The 17954-nt window shown below is 37.6% G+C and overlaps 1 protein-coding gene across 2 annotated transcripts in view; it reads left to right on the forward strand.

Annotated features, from left to right (window-relative positions):
* Window positions 1-200: 200 nt before the first annotated feature.
* Window positions 201-17954, forward strand: part of LOC132906400 (receptor-type tyrosine-protein phosphatase kappa) — a 130129-nt gene continuing 112375 nt past the window's right edge. Inside the window, exons 1-2 of one of the 2 annotated variants that reach the window (XM_060958559.1) lie at window positions 201-488; window positions 714-1097. The gene's annotated coding sequence lies outside the window, so the exon portion shown is untranslated. The remainder of the gene's footprint in view (window positions 489-713; window positions 1098-17954) is intronic. The other variant, XM_060958561.1, reaches the window with a different exon arrangement.

Here is a 17954-nt window from a genome sequence, read left to right on the forward strand (position 1 = left end):
AAAGAAGCGACGCCGACGCCGACGTCGTGATCCCCACCTCACCGCCGCTTTACTCCCCGCACCCGGCGCGGCGTATACTCGCCCCCGAGCGGCATTCCTCTCTCTCTGCTTTCCCTCCCACCCCAAACGCTCCGGCGCCTCCACCCCCTCACGGGCAGCCTGATGGCCCCAGGATCCTCGTCAGAGCGACTCCACTCATCGCCGACGGTGACTCGTCGCGTGTCGCCCAGTCTCTCACCGACCTCGCGCCCGTCAACGTCGTCGTCGTCGTCGTCGTCTTCGTGCCGCCGCCGTCGCCGTCGTCGTCGTCGTCGTCGCTCGCCGTCGCCGTCGTCGTCGTCGCCGTCGTCGTGCTGGTGGTGTTGTGCTCTTTACTACGGTGTTAGACGTGCGCCCGTCAAATCGCTCGTGGTTTTCATTCACGCCGATCATCGTCTGCTAATCGTGTTTGCCTTTTTTCGTTCTCGCTGTCAACGCACACCCTTCGTGTATATATGTATACGTATATTGCCTCACTTACTCTGTCTCGATTTATCCTGAATATATAGAAGAGTATATATATACACACAGACATATACACATATATATATATACATATATATTCGAGAGCTAATTTGACTGTCGAGAAATTTTGCAGAGTTGAGATATATATATATACATATAGATACATTATCTATCTACAATATTATAAATAATATTTTATATATGTATAGATATACATATATGTGCAACTGATTGGCGTAGACAAGTTAACGGAGATTAAACAAGAATCGAACGAGATTTATCATGGATCACTGAGAAAACCGGCACACAGGCGTGAAGTTGGCGGAAGCTGACCGGTGACACACAAAGTGGACTCGGTTTGTTATTCCGTCCCGTTGCTGGTCCGCTATCGTGCTCGTTTATTCGACAAAGATCTCTGTTTATCTCGATTCCGATCGATTCCCCGTCACAGGATATCGAGAGGTGTCAACTGTCCATTGTTGCCGTGTGTGTACACGCCTATAAACGCGCGCGTCCAGTTTTCGGAGAAACGTGCAGGAAAGCTGTTTCTGCCGGTCGAAGTGTTCGTTCTATTGGCGAGTCTGTTTCTTAAGGTATGTAACTGTGAAATTTCTAATTTTGTTGCTAGCCTGTTTTGTGTAAGGGTTTCAGGATGTTTGCGTCGTAATAGTTTGGGCGTTTATATCGTTTTAATCGTGAGGGAAAGTTTGACATGTCTGTATGTGTATAAGGTTCGTGAGCAGTATGGCGCTGCGCATGGATCACCGGTATTTCGATCCGCGTAAATATATATGTATTCCCGCGAAAGTGTCGGATTTATGTGACACTCTATATACACGTGAATATACTTGCGTACTGTAGAAATGAATACAAATTGCTCCTCGTACTTTGAGAACTTCAAGTTTTATCGTTTTCATTATTGTCTGTGCGGTTCGATTATTCGATACCTGATTCGATATGTCGATCGATATTTCTATATACTCTGACAGTATCTCTGCGCGCGCCACCGTGAAAGTAACAAGTCTGAAATTAAAGTGTATCTGCGTAGCGTTTCGAGCTGTGTATTACATTAATTTTCCTTTCAAAATTGGTTTCGTTTATGATTACTTTATTTCTTATGTGCCCATTAACTTACTCAGGGTCAACGTTGCATTAACGCGGTATTTTATTTGTAATTTTTCATAATCAAATTACACCAACGAATTCTGTTTTTATAATATCGTATCTATGAAAGTTTAATATCTTTTTCGTCGCTATTTTCTCAATTTTCTACGGTTTAAAGAAATTAAGGCATTTGTAACGCTATCTGATAAATTATAATCTTGGTCCTTAATAAAGTTAGGATTATTAATGGGCTAACCTATAATTTTCATCGCTATCGATATTTCGATATACATCGATTCCCAGCCTGTTTTATCATAACTTATTCATCTTCGTTATTACCAACATTTGATAAATCGCTATTATCACTGTTATCAGCAACGCTGTGTAACGTTGTCAAAGTAAACCATTCGCGCGTGCACTGAACGCGAAAATAGCCCGGCGATGTTTGAAACTTTTGATTTATGTCGTTATTGAAATAAGGTGCGATCACGGCCGAGATTCTGCATACGCAAATACATAATCGATCGTAAATTCTTGGGTGATACAGTTAAAATGGCCAGAGAAGTTGTGAGTGTGCACGGATTATCCGTTTTGGATACTGAACGTGTTCGAACGTAGTACGACACAGAGATCGCGGCGGGCGGGTTCAAAAATAAAAATTGATCATTGTGATCGGTTGAACGTCGTTTATTTTTGCATCAATCTTATTTGCCAATACTTTTATTGCGATCTCGATTGTCCATTATGAAACCGGATATATACGAATATAACATGAAACACACGACTACTACCAGTCGATGTATGCGGACGCGGATGTTGTGTAAACTTGAGTACATATACCGGGTGATCTTCTGGAAGAGGATAAATATCGAGATGTGAGTTTTTTTTTTTTAATAACGGTCCGATAATAACGAATAATTTTAACTTCTATTTTATATTACCATATTTCTATTCTGCTTGATATTTTTATATCTTATTCAGTTTGCGTAATTTTTGTATTTAGGTATCGCAATGTGGAAATATTTATTCTTCTCGTCTGCTTTTTAATTATAGCGTTAATTAAGTATACTATAAAATTAGTTACTTATTTAATATAGATATTATTTAATCAACACGTAATATAGATGTTATATAACGTGAAGAAGATCGTAAGTTTTAAGAGACATATAAATGAGAGGTGCAAAAATTATTCGTTTCTAAATTACAAAAGGGTCCAATTTAACGGTTATATCGTCAGATTACTGTTACAGCGAATCTCTAAAACGTTTCTTTCAGTATGTCTCCTGAAACGTGTCCCCTTTACCGTGAATTAAACACTTTTCAAATTTATTCAAGATTTTTGACATAAATTATTCATTTTATAAATATGGAAAATGAAAGATTTCAAATATGAAAAATAATTTATATCGAGTTTTTTATTCAATGGGGAAGTAGTACAAGTGCATTTTTGTTAGAAATGAGATCTAGCACAGGGAATAATATATAAAATTCGTATTAAGAAATAATTTATGTATTTACATATATACGCATAATATATCGATAACAATTATTAACATATATATATGTATATGTATTGTCTCTTTTATATATATGTACACGATATACGCAGGAAAAATGATATGCCCTGTCGATACTTTTCTACCGTTCTCGTTTCATCTGTACGCATAGTCGCAGACATCTATCGAACATCGATATTTTGTATCCGAGGATTGAAACAGCTGTCCAATTAGTGATGTAACATTTCATGCGAAAAATACATCATTACGATTGTAGATGTGTATATCTTCGATGACTACTCGCGTTCAATCCTCATCATTTTCCGTCCCAGATTATTCTTAGAGAAATTTCGACGCTGAAGCGAGTATAATCCTCGCTTCAATCGTCATTTGGTCCTCTTTCGCGTTAAATAGGACGCAAACGCGTCGATATAAGTACTCACTTATCCATGCTCTCTTGTTTCTTTAAACACGAACATGTGGTATTATACCTTTATTCTCGTAATTTCAAGTTTGCAATTTTATAGCTGTAATTATGATAATAAAAGCAAATTGTCTGCACGAGGATTAAATCAGGAATCTTGCAGGGATCATAGGAAATTTATTATTATTTTTGTATGTTTTACTTTCTACACATTTTTTTTCAAATGTTCTGTATCGTTGTTTTACACATCGAACACCTGCCGCATAAATATATAATTGATAATATAGGTCAATCATCGCGCTCTTTATGAGATCAGATGTTCCAATTACGTAAGAAAGCGTTTCATTATGATTGGAAAATTATGTGAATTTGAAATATGAATTATCGAAATGTATTATTGCTCGTATGTAGTTTCTAGTTTTTAATAATTATTTTAATCAAGTCTATGGTATAAAATTAACTAAAAACAAGTATAAAATCAGGTGTATTTATAGACAATCATTCGATATTGGAATAGTAATGAAACGTTATCTTTTAATATTTCCAATTATTTTAATATCTGTCGTCCTTTTAGCACGATTCGTTCGAATAGAATCCCAACTTTAGAATAATAGTTTAATCGCTATTTAAACGAGCGAGTTGGAGGATCTTCGTTAATTATTTCACGAGCAGAGAAAGATTGACGCGAGCATACGGTTGGCTGTGCGCTTTCATTCACGAATTCTCACCCATATCCATTATTCGTGACTTCCGGCCAAGATCTCTCAGGAATAAAACGACGAAATTCGAATAATGGACGATTTGCGCTACTGGCGATTATACCTGTGGGTTTCACGGTTAACCTATATGGTTATTAAGTCGCGAAACATACGCGTCTGAGCAGCAGTTTCAACCTAACACGCGAAAATATCCATTTTAAAGACATTGCTCCAACGAGCAATTCCTCTCTAATTCGTTGCAAGAGGACTCGTTATCAACTGTGTGGTTCGGGTGTCAAAAAGTATCGAAAGAATGTATTTACGCTGAGAATCGTGGATCTTAATCGCCGAAATAAAAGTAAAGGAACACTAAGGTTATACTTAGAATTCATATTAAAATAGTTTTAGATTTATTTAATAAACGATTTCCAGGATGTTCGTGGATATACGTTTGCACGCGTCTCGCCACTCTCTTTGTCTCACCATCTTCCATATCACAACGGAACTGTTGCGTTCATCTGTTTTTCGAGACGCTGTGCGCACACATACTTCCACACACTTATATTTACATACGTGTGTCACTACTACGCTGCTAATCTAGTCCAGCGCACAAAATTATACATATGTCGATAATTTATATAATAATTTGGTCGGTATAAAATTTATTATCGTTAGGTGGTAATGACGAAATTCGCAATCATTTGGCTGCCAATCCAATATCGGGTTTAATACGAAAGGTCAATATCTTCCTCATTTTCATTTTACCTTGTATCATTCGTATTTTTACATATCCCGTGCTTCACATTCATAAATATCTTTGATAGAGTCTCGATTCAATTAGCCTAATCTAGCCCTTGACGCTCCGATCTTTAATTGCGAATTCTCATCATATTTCGATCTGCAAGCTTTTAAGTGTTAGATTTTAAACGCTACAATAACGCGTAAGTAATAATATTAAAGTCGAAACAATCTTTATTCGTCTCAGAAGCGATATAACTTTGATTACAATATTTATATTAATTATAATCGAGTAACGCGTGGAATATTTTAAAACGTTCATCGGGATGCAAACCGGGTTTGCGTCCACGGGTCTCACGGTAGAGAACTGTTTGTTTTTTCACCGCGTTACTTCCTTTTGGCGGTGTTTGAGAGGCACACTCGGAGCGTTAAGGGCTAGACAATTTTACAACTAATAAATTGGCAGTAACGATCGAAGGTTAAAAGAAGAGAGAATGTGAAAAATGCTCTTACACGTTTGCTCGTAACGCAAGAGCCTTTGAAATTTCTGGGAACGCCACAACCAATTGGTAGGATTCGTTTACAAATCGCTTGTAAATCACTGGTGGTGGAAAGTAACGTAAAAGTGGTAATTTAACGTGGCTTCGGATTTCATAAGAGCGAATCGATTTTGTTTCGAAAGTACTTGGAACAGCCCAACTATCGTTTCGCCCCGGTGGAAGTCGTTGATAATTTATAGATATGTTTACCGGCCGGAAATTTACTGTCATAAATTTACCAGTTTATTTACTCGTATCTGCCTTCGGTATTCAACTGGCAAAGCCTGGATGCGAGACGAATACGCGAATAGAAATATTAGAGGGAAACACGTGCACGCAGATGGGGTGTACAGCTCGTGTTGCTCGTGCCGTTCGATTTTCAACAACTTTTATTTCGCGAAACGTAAAACGATCGTCGATAAATTCTTCCATCAATTAGATAATGAAATAAAACGATATTGTTATTGATCGCGTATACAGCGTATATAACGAAGAATCTTACAAGTGGAAACGTATTCCGTTTTTCTATTGGCGAGCAATTTTGCGGACGAAGCTCTCGATATTTCTTGAAATATAATTCAGCTATAGATAAGTTCCATTTTATTCGTCCTTTTGTTTCCAAAGAACAAAATATCAAAATAATATTTGTGAATATTAAACAATTCTATTTTAAAGCTAATTTTCTTTCACGATGAAGGGACGAGGGAAGGCGTGGCTCGCGCAAATAACTCGCAAGTTGTAGATAAATAAACAAGTAGAAGTAGGAGAAATATTCGCGGGCACATCGTGTGCAATCATCGTCGAAAGATCTTGTTACCAGGAGCGAAATCGTAGCGTCCGCGTGGAACACCCGACAATGACACTGATCCCTTGACACTATTTCTCGAGGAGGCCGTTAAGTCAGTCAGCGCGGATAATACGAGCACGGAACAACATAAAAGCAAAACGCTGGCTGCGGAACGTTGCTCGAGATAATCGTTTGATTTATGAAAAAAAAAAAAAAAAAAAGAAAAATGAAGAAAAAGAAACATAAAACTAAAGAAACAAAAACGAAAAGACGGAGGAGTAAATGCGGGCGTCAGAAAAAAAAGGGAAGAGAAAAATAGGGTGAGAGATGAGAGGGAAGAAGGAGAATGAGACAGAATGAAAGAATGTCAAAGTGCCGCCGAGATTTTCACGGGAAGGTCGTAAATACGAGTCAACGACCGACGATAAATTCGTTCTGTGGCGTTCTTAATTTTTGCCAGTCGGATTAATTCCTTTGAACAGACACAGGATCCGAGCGATCGTGTCACGTAATTACAAAAAATAACGTAATTACTTGGTCCCATCGGCAAGAAGATGCGTCAAGCTTTTTCTCGTATATCACAAATTTTCAATAATTAAGTTACCTTCTTTCAACCATTTTCGGCTTGTCTTTGTAACATTAGGTTGTCCGCAAAGTTTCTTTCCTTTTATGAGGAAATAATAGACGCGCAACGTTTTTTATTTTATATTATTATTTCGTCCAATTACGTTGGATTCGTTTTGTTATGTTGAGATAAACACCTCGACATTTCGCAGACTTTGTTTCACGTTTGTACGAAGGTGCACCGTTGTAAAAAGCACGTTTGCGAAAGGAAGACACTTTTCGGACAACCTACTACAACGACGCACACGTACGATGTAACGCAAGGTTGTGGACAAAATGAATAGTTAATGTAAGTAAACGATACGTAAGTATCACCGATCCATCGTTGTTTACAAATTCTTTCCAAGAACTGTTCGTTCGAACGATTCCGCTGTTCTTGACCAAAGCCTATCTTTCAGTATCGTTGTGAGAGGACGTTTTATTTCAAGAATTGCAAAAGGGACGAAATGCAGATTGTACGCGCAAGAAGAAGTGGAAAATCTCGAATAAATCCTTTTCTCTGTCACTGGTTGCAGCGTTAACAAAATTTTGAAGTCTCTTTTACAGCGTACGCGATACGTCGATACAAAGTTGCTACGAGTAATTTTTTTTTTAATTTATATAACACTCTTACGAAGAGAATTAATTAATTTCCTAAATAAAATATAAATTGCGTTTCTCTATCGATCGTCGCTTTGACGGAAAGCAAAGGACTGCGATCGTGGAAAAAGGATGATTTGCATGTCCCGAGTAATTCGAGAGACTCGGCGTAGAAAATTATTGCGAAACTGGCGAAGATTCGAGGAGGTGCGCGTGATTCTTCGAGATGAAGAAGGGTAGACGGTATTACTGTAAATTGACATTTTCCAAATAGATACAGCGGAAGATCGCAACGACGCCGTGACGTTGAAATTTCTGCTACTCACGAAGGTTGCCTTCCTATTTATGTTAGGGCCGAGATAGGAATTGGATTTTCGATAAGAACTGCGGTTCTTTCCTGTTTTCCAGATTCAGAAGTTCTCTCTCTCTCTCTGCTTCTTTCTATGGAAAGTTTTAAAGGACTCCATTAAGTTTCCCGATCGTACGTAGTTTCCTTGGAGCTGAAAGATTTTAATCAGTGCTTGGTTACGATGTAACCGTGGATTTATTCTCTTTCATTTTACTTGCGTAGGCTCGAAGGAGAAGTTATTCTCTTCTTCTGTCTCTTCTTTCCTATTATATTTTGTAATTTGTTTTTTTTTTTTTTTAATTTGAATATTGGCAAGAAAGAAATAGTCACGAGTGTGTTTGTTCCATCGTTAAAAATTTTTCAACGATCTCCCATTGTTCCATGATCGTGTCTATTGTGCGATAGAAGCCCATAAGCTGCAATTTATCAATTGTATCAATAAAATAACCGAACGATCTGTTCGCTAATAATAAAGGTAGATGCTTTTTATTTTATCTCAATATCACGTAGAGTGCAACTCGCCGCTTGATTCTATAGAAAGTAGTATGATACAAAACAATCATTCTGTTTGTTCATGTTTCCTCTGATATTTAATACAAATACAATTTTCATATATATATAACGAACTAACTGAAATCCATCGCCTTGTTTGTTCGTTCACCGATTTGCGAACCGAACCATTTACCAATTAAGTTTCTCGATAATTCCACCTTATGACATCTCTTGCTTTCTCCATATCCTTCGCTCGTAATCCACGTTTCACTAGAAGCTTTTTACGAAAGATTCTTCCACGTCTGAACACGAGAAACGATATTTCAAGTCCCGTGCGCCATCGAGCTCGCTTTTTCTCGCTGCTATCTATCCCCAGCGAGCAAGAAAAGCGACCTGTCGCAACTGCGTGACTTACCCTGACCACGACCACACCGTCTATCCATCTTTCCACCTCGAAGAAGAAGAACCTCTAAGAAAAGCGTGGAATAATCGAACGTGGGTCGTGGATACGATCTCGTCGACATCGTTAACCGTCTGCTTCCGTTCGAACGTGTATCCTCGTGCAGTTGGTTGGTCCTCGTGTAAATCCTCCTTATTCGACGACGATGTGCATTAAGAAGCGAGCTCGCCGGTAAAGCACCGTAATTCTGCGGCTTAAACGTTTACGCGGTTATTATTCCGCGATAAATTCTCGACTAGGCACGGGCATTTCGCGGTGACTCGAGACGATTCATTTTATTAACCCGTCGACGGTGAACTACGTATTTCGTACAGGCCAACAGTTTATTCGCCACAATGGGAATCATTTATACAGAGGTGGTTTCGCGATTTGATTTACTATATCTTTATTGGACATAAGAGAATAATTAAGCATACATCTTGAGTAGTTTCATCGATCATAGGATTTAAATTATTACAAATATTCAAATTACTTGCCTCGTGAATAAAGTCGTACTTTTCCTTTGCAGTCTTGGAACAATATTTCTCTGTTAACGACTCTTTACTTTCGCAATTTTTTGCAATCGATCGATGAAGCGGCATTTCATATACACGAACCGACGTAACCTACACAAGCTTCCGACCATTCACGATCATTTTATCTCGCATCTTCTCCCTAGACGGCGTTAAAAAAGACACCCCCACGCTTTCACGCACAGCGTTGAAATTTCGTTATCACCGTGAGAAGAACGTCTCTTCGACGAGCATGCAACTCAAATATATTCGCAGCTTTCCTGTTCACGCGAAAGTCTGTCAAAGTCTCGCGACCCGGACGAGTAAAATAAAAAAAAAAAAAAAAAAAAAAAGAAAAAGAAAAAAAGGCGAGAGAAACAAGACGCTAGTCTAATTGTCTTATCGTAGAAGTTCGCCTTTACGTAACCAAACTATGCGCCCCGAGTTCGAACAACTCGATTAATCCGAACGAGGCTTTACTCGCGCGATTCGCGATAAAAAGTACGCGTTTGCGCGAGAAAAGATGGAAGTCGATCGCGATAGAGAATTTCGATGGAGCGAAGTGGAATTTAGAGGTCGACGCTGGTCAATAACCGACCTTCGTTGGCGTCGGTGCCTGTAAACGCAACTTACAAAACATTTAAAAATAACCCGCGCGCGTAGCGCGCGCAGCTCTCGAACAGGAAACCTTGAGATCCTTAACTCGCCTCGAACGTCGGTTTTTCGACCAGACGGATGCGTATTGTTCGCTCTTGCGACATTTCGTTTCGAGAATTTTTATATTTAGAAACATTCTACTCTGCGAGCGCATTTTCGATCTTCGATTTTTCTCCAAGTTATCGTTTGCTCGAGTTTCAAATTTTCACAACTCTAGTCGCTGATGGTCTTCGATATTTTCTTCCTTGTAGCGGTCCGTCGTTTTTCCATTTTTCGTGCTATCGACTTTCCCCTATGTGCTGTGATAGACATAAACTTGTTCTTTCAAAATACCTCTATTTTGATATATTCATCTTAGATATTGATTTTCGTGGTATTTAAAAGATCTATAGTCCTCTCGGCAAATATTTCAGCCACGCGTAATCCGTAAAGAATATTCTCTGGAAAAAGTACTCTGACAAGCGGCAATTTTGATATTGAATAATATATATGTCGGAGATGAAAGGACATCGGGGTTTTTCTCTTGGAATGTTTGGGAAGGTCCCCGATACTTTAATCCAGAATTTTTATCATAGTCGTACCTAAATAATAAAGCTGAGAAATAGCTGTTTATGATTTAATTCAATTATGTTTGCCCGAGATTTATGACAGTGGGCTTGGGCTCGAAGTGACATAACGGGTCGCTGAACATAGCCGCGGTCACGGGAGAGACGTGTACCTAACGGAGATATGGAGTAATTAAATCGCTCTCCTTAAAAACAAAGATTGACCCGAGGGATACAGAGAGGTACGGAGAGGAGTATATAAGGGCAGTTCCACTTGGACCGAGGTTCAATCTAATAAGTTCGACTAGTACCGTGCACCAGTACGTTGAGTGACACCAGAATCTTGTATCAGATCGCCTTCGTCATTCCGTGGACCGTGGATTCGTTATCGAACCTTCGACTTCTCGATTATCCAATCGCCGTCATTACTTGTTACACCCTGTAATACTCACAATCGTATGAATTATCTGTATTATACAACAACGATGTCCAACTCGCACGAAGATTCGTTACACGCCCCGAATTCCAACGTTAACCTGACATATATATGTTGGGTCATCTTTGGAAAACGGGGCGTGTGATGAGTCTCGCCGCGAGTTGTCCATAGTTGTCTTATACCAGATGATGTTTGTTTATGGGAATGTATTACAAAAGTTAACAAGTGATATCGACGATCGAGTGATCGAGGTGTCTATGCCGATGAATTTAGGTTCGATAACGAATACACGGTCAACGGGATGACGATCGCGATTAGGAACTCGACGTTCGTGTTCACTGGGCTAGTCGAACTTATCGGATTGCCCCTCGGTCCGAGTGGAACTGCCCTTATATACTCCTCTCTGTATCCCTCGGGTCAATCTCTGTTTTTAAGGAGAGTTATTTAATTACTTTGTACCTCTGTTAGGTACACGTCCCTCCCGTGACCGTGGCTACGTTCAGTGACCCGTTATGTCACTTCGAGCCCAAGCCCAGTGTCATAAATCTCGGATAATCATAATTGACTTGACTCATAAACAGCTATTTCTCAGTTTTATTGTTTAAGTACGACTATAATAAAAAGTCTGGACTAAAGTATCGGGGACCTTCCCAAATATTCCGAAAGAAAGGCTCCGGCGTCCCTTCATCTCCGACATATATGTCGGATTAACATCACGATTAGGGGTGTGTAATGAATCTTCATTTGTATTAGACATTGTTATTACGCAATAGAGAAGATATCTACTAGTACAAATATGATTACTATTGAATTTAACAAGTAACCGTGGTAATTAAATACTCGAGATACCAATGACAATGATCTTAGGTTCAATAACGAATCCGCGGTCAACGGGATAACGAATATACTTTCTTCCAAAGTCTAAGTCGGACTCTTTGCAAAAACGTGAAATATCCACTGATCGTAAAGACGTTGTTTTACTCGCTGACGAGATCACACGAGAGAGTTCCTCTCCGTCACAGTGATGCTGCAGAGGAAAACTATGATGGGGTGTGTCTCAGGCCACGAGATCGTCAGATTCGTCGAGGACAATCGTTCAGAAAGCGAGGGAAATGAACGTTGCCGTTAATTGGTAAATTTCTATGTTGGTGGTTAGAGAAAGACGCTAGCCGCTCTTGAGAGAAAGTTGCTAGTGGGAAGCGTCGTTCGTGAGAAAAGCAGGTCTTCCGTATCTTCCTCTAGTAGGTAATAGATTTGGAGACTGTTAGGACAAAGACTGTTTGTCAATTTGAAGGACCGTAGTTAACCAAATCCTAAGATTCATAGCGGGTCCTTAGGCTAGCTGAACATATACTGTGAACAATGCATCGACATCTGACGATCGTCTTGCCCGAAGAATAGGGTCTGTGTGTGACGAGCCAAGGGACGGAGACCATTGGAATGTTTACTGTCGAGTGTCTCTACAACTATTCTTTTTAAGGAGAGTTATACAATTATTCTATACCTCTATTAGATAAAAACGTTCATCCCGTGACCGCGGCTACGTTCGGCCACTAGTTGTCGCCTCGAGCCCAAGCTCGTTATCTCAAGTCTGGGACAATTACATTTGGGTTAATTTATAAAGACTACAGTATTGGGAATTTTCCAAAGAATTCCAAAGGGGAAGCCCGGTGTGTTTTCATATTATATTATATATTTTCATATTATATTATATTATATTATATATTATATTATATATTTTCTATATAAACATATGTATGATAAATAAAAACAGAAATTGTCGAGTTTGTTATTCGAATCTGAGTAGCTGGCAATATTGGGAATTTCGAGCCGTGGTTAATTCTGAAAATATTATCGTAACAATTTCCTTATGTTTTGCTTATTGACTTTGACTTTGAATGGATACGGTTAAAACAATTCTAAAACAGTGAAACAAAGTACGCGGAGTTACTTTAAATAATCGATACAACAGGGAGAAAATGAGAGGCAACAGTTTCAGAGTAACTGGGAACTCTTTAAGAGATGCACGATTAAGAACCATAGGAATTAAAGTCGATGCTCGAATCGTTGAAACATTATGCAAAGTATATTGGAACGATTTTTACGATGGAAAGCACTCGAGCTCTGCGTGTACCGCGTTTCCGATCGATCGCGGCGAACGAAGACAGAGATAAGGGATGATAGAAGCAACGTAAGTTCGTGAAAAGGAATTTCACCGTGAAACGCTTAAAATAAATTCCCGTCGGATGACGATGGTCCCTCAATTCTTAAATGCTACGGAGAAATCGAGCTGTAAAGGTGATTTCGTGTCAAAATTTCAAATCTTTTGGCTATATTCGCTTATTTGCTTGTGATCAGAAATATAAAACTTTTGTGATTTTGTCTGTCGTTTTGAAATTTTAAAAGTTATGCGATCGTAATCACATTTCTAAATATATTTTCTTGAATACATAATTTAATATACGATATACGATTGAAATTAGAAATGATTAATAAAAGGTTTATTTCGTTAAAGGAGTCAATTACCAGCATAGTAGAAAAATAAGCGTTCTAATATTTATAAATAATTTTCACAAATACAGAATTTAATATACGATATAAGGTTTGGAATTAAAAATTATTAATAAAACGTTTATTTCTAATTTCAATCGTATATCGTATATTAAATTCTGTATTATTATTAGAAATAAACGTTTTATTAATAATTTTTAATTCCAAACCTTATATCGTATATTAAATTTTGTATTCGTGAAAATTATTTACAAATATTAGAATGCATATTTTCTGCTATGTTAGTAATTGACTCCTTTAATGAAATAAACGTTTTATTAATAATTTCTAATTTCAGTCGTATATAGTATATTAAATTCTGTATTTATGAAAATTATTTACAAATATTAGAATGCATATTTTCTACTATGTTAGTAATTGACTCTTTTAATGAAACAAACGTTTTATTAATAATTTTTAATTTCAGTCGTATATCGTGTATTGAATTCTGTATTCATAAAAATTATTTACAAATATTAGAATGCATATTTTCTACTATGTTAGTAATTGACTCCTTTAACGAAATAAACGTTTTATTAATAATTTTTAATTTCAATTGTATATAGTATATTAAATTCTGTATTCATAAAAATTATTTACAAATATTAGAACGTTTATTTTTCTACTATGTTAGTAATTGACTCCTTTAACGAAATAAACGTTTTATTAATAATTTTTAATTTGAATCGTATATCGTGTATTAAATTCTGAAAATTTCATGAAAATTATTTACAAATGTTAGAACGCTTATTTCTGTAAAATATTAGTAATTTACTCCTTTAATTTTAGATACAGTCGTATTATCACACGGTCCTTGTATCTTCTTTTTTAAAGTACAAAGTATGGTACAGATCGATCGCCGTGATATTTAAAACGTTGCTGATAGTTTGTTAAAAAATATTTTATATGAAAATATATTTACTCGACGATTAAGAAACTATTTACGTTACGAAAACCTTTGGGAGACGTTTCTCGTTTCGAAGGTTTCTTACGTTGTTTAAGACATTCTATATAAATATAAATTTATCACAGCCAACGATTAGCTCATTAAAATTTTCATTCTAAAATTTCCGTCGCGGAAGTCAATTTATTTCTATTCGAGGAAACTTTGTTTCGATATAATTTCAAACTTTCCGAAGTTTGCCTGATTAACATGGTAATGAAATCGGTGCTGTGATCCGGAAGAGAGGAATGTCGAAGTGATATTTCAAAGTTAATTTTCCGCACGTAGACATTAGAGACAAATAGGATATTCAGAAGCGAGGATTCATCCTCTCGATGGAGGCTCGTAACGCGAGTTATCTGCAAGTGAAATAAATGCCGCGTGTCAGATACATTTAGTCTGATCATATACGACTTCTTGTCCGTTACTACTTAACCGTCGCAGACAAGAACTTCGTTACCAGACTTCCGGCTCTATCCACCGTGTATCTTAGAGAAGACGTTGTTTTAATCTAACGTGAGACGAGCAAATGGATTTGACACTGATATAAATAATTAATATTGATGTTTTTAAGATTTTTTTTTTATTATTTAATTTGTACTTTACAATTTGTCTAGTTGGACATTTGGTAAATTTTTCTAACTTAATTGCTAAATAACATAGGTGGATGGCTACCCCCAGCGGGATACCATCTTCGACTTTGATTATTTTATTTTTTTAGGCAGGTCAGTGGGGTGTTTTCTCGAATAGAAGTTTTTTTTTAATTTGTACTTTACAATTTGTCCAGCTGGATATTTGGTAAATTTTTCTAACTTAATTGCTAACTGACATGTGGATGGCTACCCCCAGCGGGATACCATCTTCGAATTTGTCTATTTTATTTCTTTAGGCAGGTCAGTGGGGTGTTTTCTCGAATAAAGGTTTTTTTTTTAATTTGTACTTTACAATTTGTCCAGCTAGACATTTGGTAAATTTTTCTAACTTAATTGCTAAATAACATAGATGGATGTCTACCTCCAGCGGGATACCATCCTCGAGTTTGTCTATTTTATTTCTTTAGGCAGGTCAGTGGGGTGTTTTCTCGAATAGAAGTCTTTTTTTTAATTTGTACTTTACAATTTGTCCAGCTGGACATTTGGTAAATTTTTCTAACTTAATTGCTAAATAACATAGATGGATGTCTACCTCCAGCGGGATACCGTCCTCGAGTTTGACTATTTTATTTCTTTAGGTAGGTCAGTGGGGTGTTTTCTCGAATAAAAGTTTCTGTTTTTTAATTTGTACTTTACAATTTGTCCAGTTGGACATTTGGTAAATTTTTCTAACTTAATTGCTAAATAACATAGATGGATGGCTACCTCCAGCGGAATACCATCTTCGACTTTGACTATTTTATTTGTTTAGTGAGGTCATTGGGGTGTTCTCTTTTTAGTCTTCTTTCTGTGAGAGTTTCGCTCGTTTCAGCAGCAAGCTTGTTTGGATGTGTTGCCGTTCTTTCCTTGTATTTTTTTGCGTACCTACCGATTTCTTCTTCTTTGACCGTAATTTTAAGATTGTAAGTACAGATTAAATAGTAATAAAATATCACCTCCAATATACAAAGCGTAGATAAGTATAAATTACGATATAATAATTACAGGTTGAATAAAAAATGTACGGTACTTAATATTTTTGAAAAAGCTTCGGCTCAGCGATAATTAAGGAAGAATTAATTTCTGTCAGTCACAATTAAGTCAGTCAAATTAATTTAGTCGTGCAAACGATCGGGTTCAAACTAATCGAAGTTTCGTTTTTGGGCGATAATTAGGTTAAAGTCATACGCGCGGTAATTGTGATTAGAACATAATAGTTCGCGTTGTTGTCGTTATTACGCGTTTATTTCAAACTACTTTGTACACTTTGAATATTAAACTTGGCAAGTGCCCTTAGATGTTTCTGTTACATTACATTTTCACGTTGGAATCGAGTTTCCTGTAAGTGTTTTCTAACTGTTATTTTTCCTCTTATTCCTATTCTACTCGACCGTACCATTGGACTTTAACCATGAGAATTTGGAGTTGGAATTCTCCTTAGGTTTTAGTAGATTCGGTTGGTTTGAGAAATGTAAGTTGAAATCGCTTTAATACACGGACTGATCGAAACTTTGAAATCTATCGCGGCTAGCCACTAGATCGGTTACAATCCTGTGAATCTATAATGCCGGAAGAAAGGATTCGTGACACTGGATGGCGGAAAACGTCTGATCGCCAGCCGAAGAAACTTGGAGGACGAAATTCAAACCTGTTTGGACCTATGGAATTCAACTATGGGGAACAGCGAGTAATTCCAACATAGAAATTCTTCAACGATTCCAATTGAAAACCTTAAGATCCCTGATAGATGCACCTTCGTACGTCACCAACGAAACGATACGTCACGACCTCGAGATACCCACAGTCAAAGAAGAAATATCAAAATTCAGCAATAGACATAGCACAAGAGTTAACAACCACCAAAACCCTCTAATTACTCAACTACTCGACACGTCGGAACAGATCCGCAGGCTAAAAAGACATTACACCTTAGACCTAAGCACTAGATTCAAATAGAATCAAACATACTATAAACATTTATTAATTATATCATAGTACCACGTTAGATAAATTTACTTAAAATTCTCTAACGAGAATTGATTGCAAAATAAACGCAAATAAAAAAAAAAAATGTCGAGAGCTGATTTTGCGAAGGTTTATATACTATGGGCTTGGCTCTTATGGAGGGGGTGTCGCCAGGGGCCCGATCAGAGATAGCCACGCTGTTGTCACGAATCAATTTTCCTTTTTACCATGTGGCACGCCAGATGTGACGGTCCTTGCGAGATTCCCCGTAGTCCGGACGCCAAGACCTATCTATTGTTCTATTAACTCGCAACAGGCCTAGGAAGAAGACATAAACCGAATCTGTTCAGTTTCAGTTTCCTTCACGTAAACATTTTCGGTTTATGTTTGTTGCACGCTCTTAACTAATACGGAGAAAGCGGGTATCTGGCAAGATAAGAGTTTTCCCATGAACAAGGATGCCCACGAGCCATATCTAGCTCTCCTTGTCTTTACTACCTAATTCATTTACCAATGGGCATCGCGGATCATTACCCTCACTTTTCCACCAAAAAGTGTGGACAACGAATCCGCGTTCTGAATTCCAAAGGGAACACCCACACCGAGTTTTCCTCAGTAAGAGCAGTAGAGCAGTCAGATAGTCTTGAACGGTCACGTCTAGAGCTCGGAAGTGTATTGTAAACAAAAGAGAAAAATAAAAGTTTCTTTTCTCCTTAAATTCATTATTATTTTACGTGACACTGTTACCGTCTTCTGACCTTGGGACACTGTCTACGTTGTACCTTCGATGACCGGCAGGATGTTCCTTAGGCCCCTCTGGTTTTTCTATTGCTAATTTATGTCTCTGTGACATTAACAACGTTCGAAACCGGATTCGCTTTACGCTCCGAAACAAACTAACGCTACTTATGATGTTTCCGATCATATTCGTAATTTTGCAA

The sequence above is a fragment of the Bombus pascuorum genome, chromosome 4 (assembly GCF_905332965.1).
Source record: "Bombus pascuorum chromosome 4, iyBomPasc1.1, whole genome shotgun sequence".
In the NCBI taxonomy this organism is placed as follows: domain Eukaryota; kingdom Metazoa; phylum Arthropoda; class Insecta; order Hymenoptera; family Apidae; genus Bombus; species Bombus pascuorum.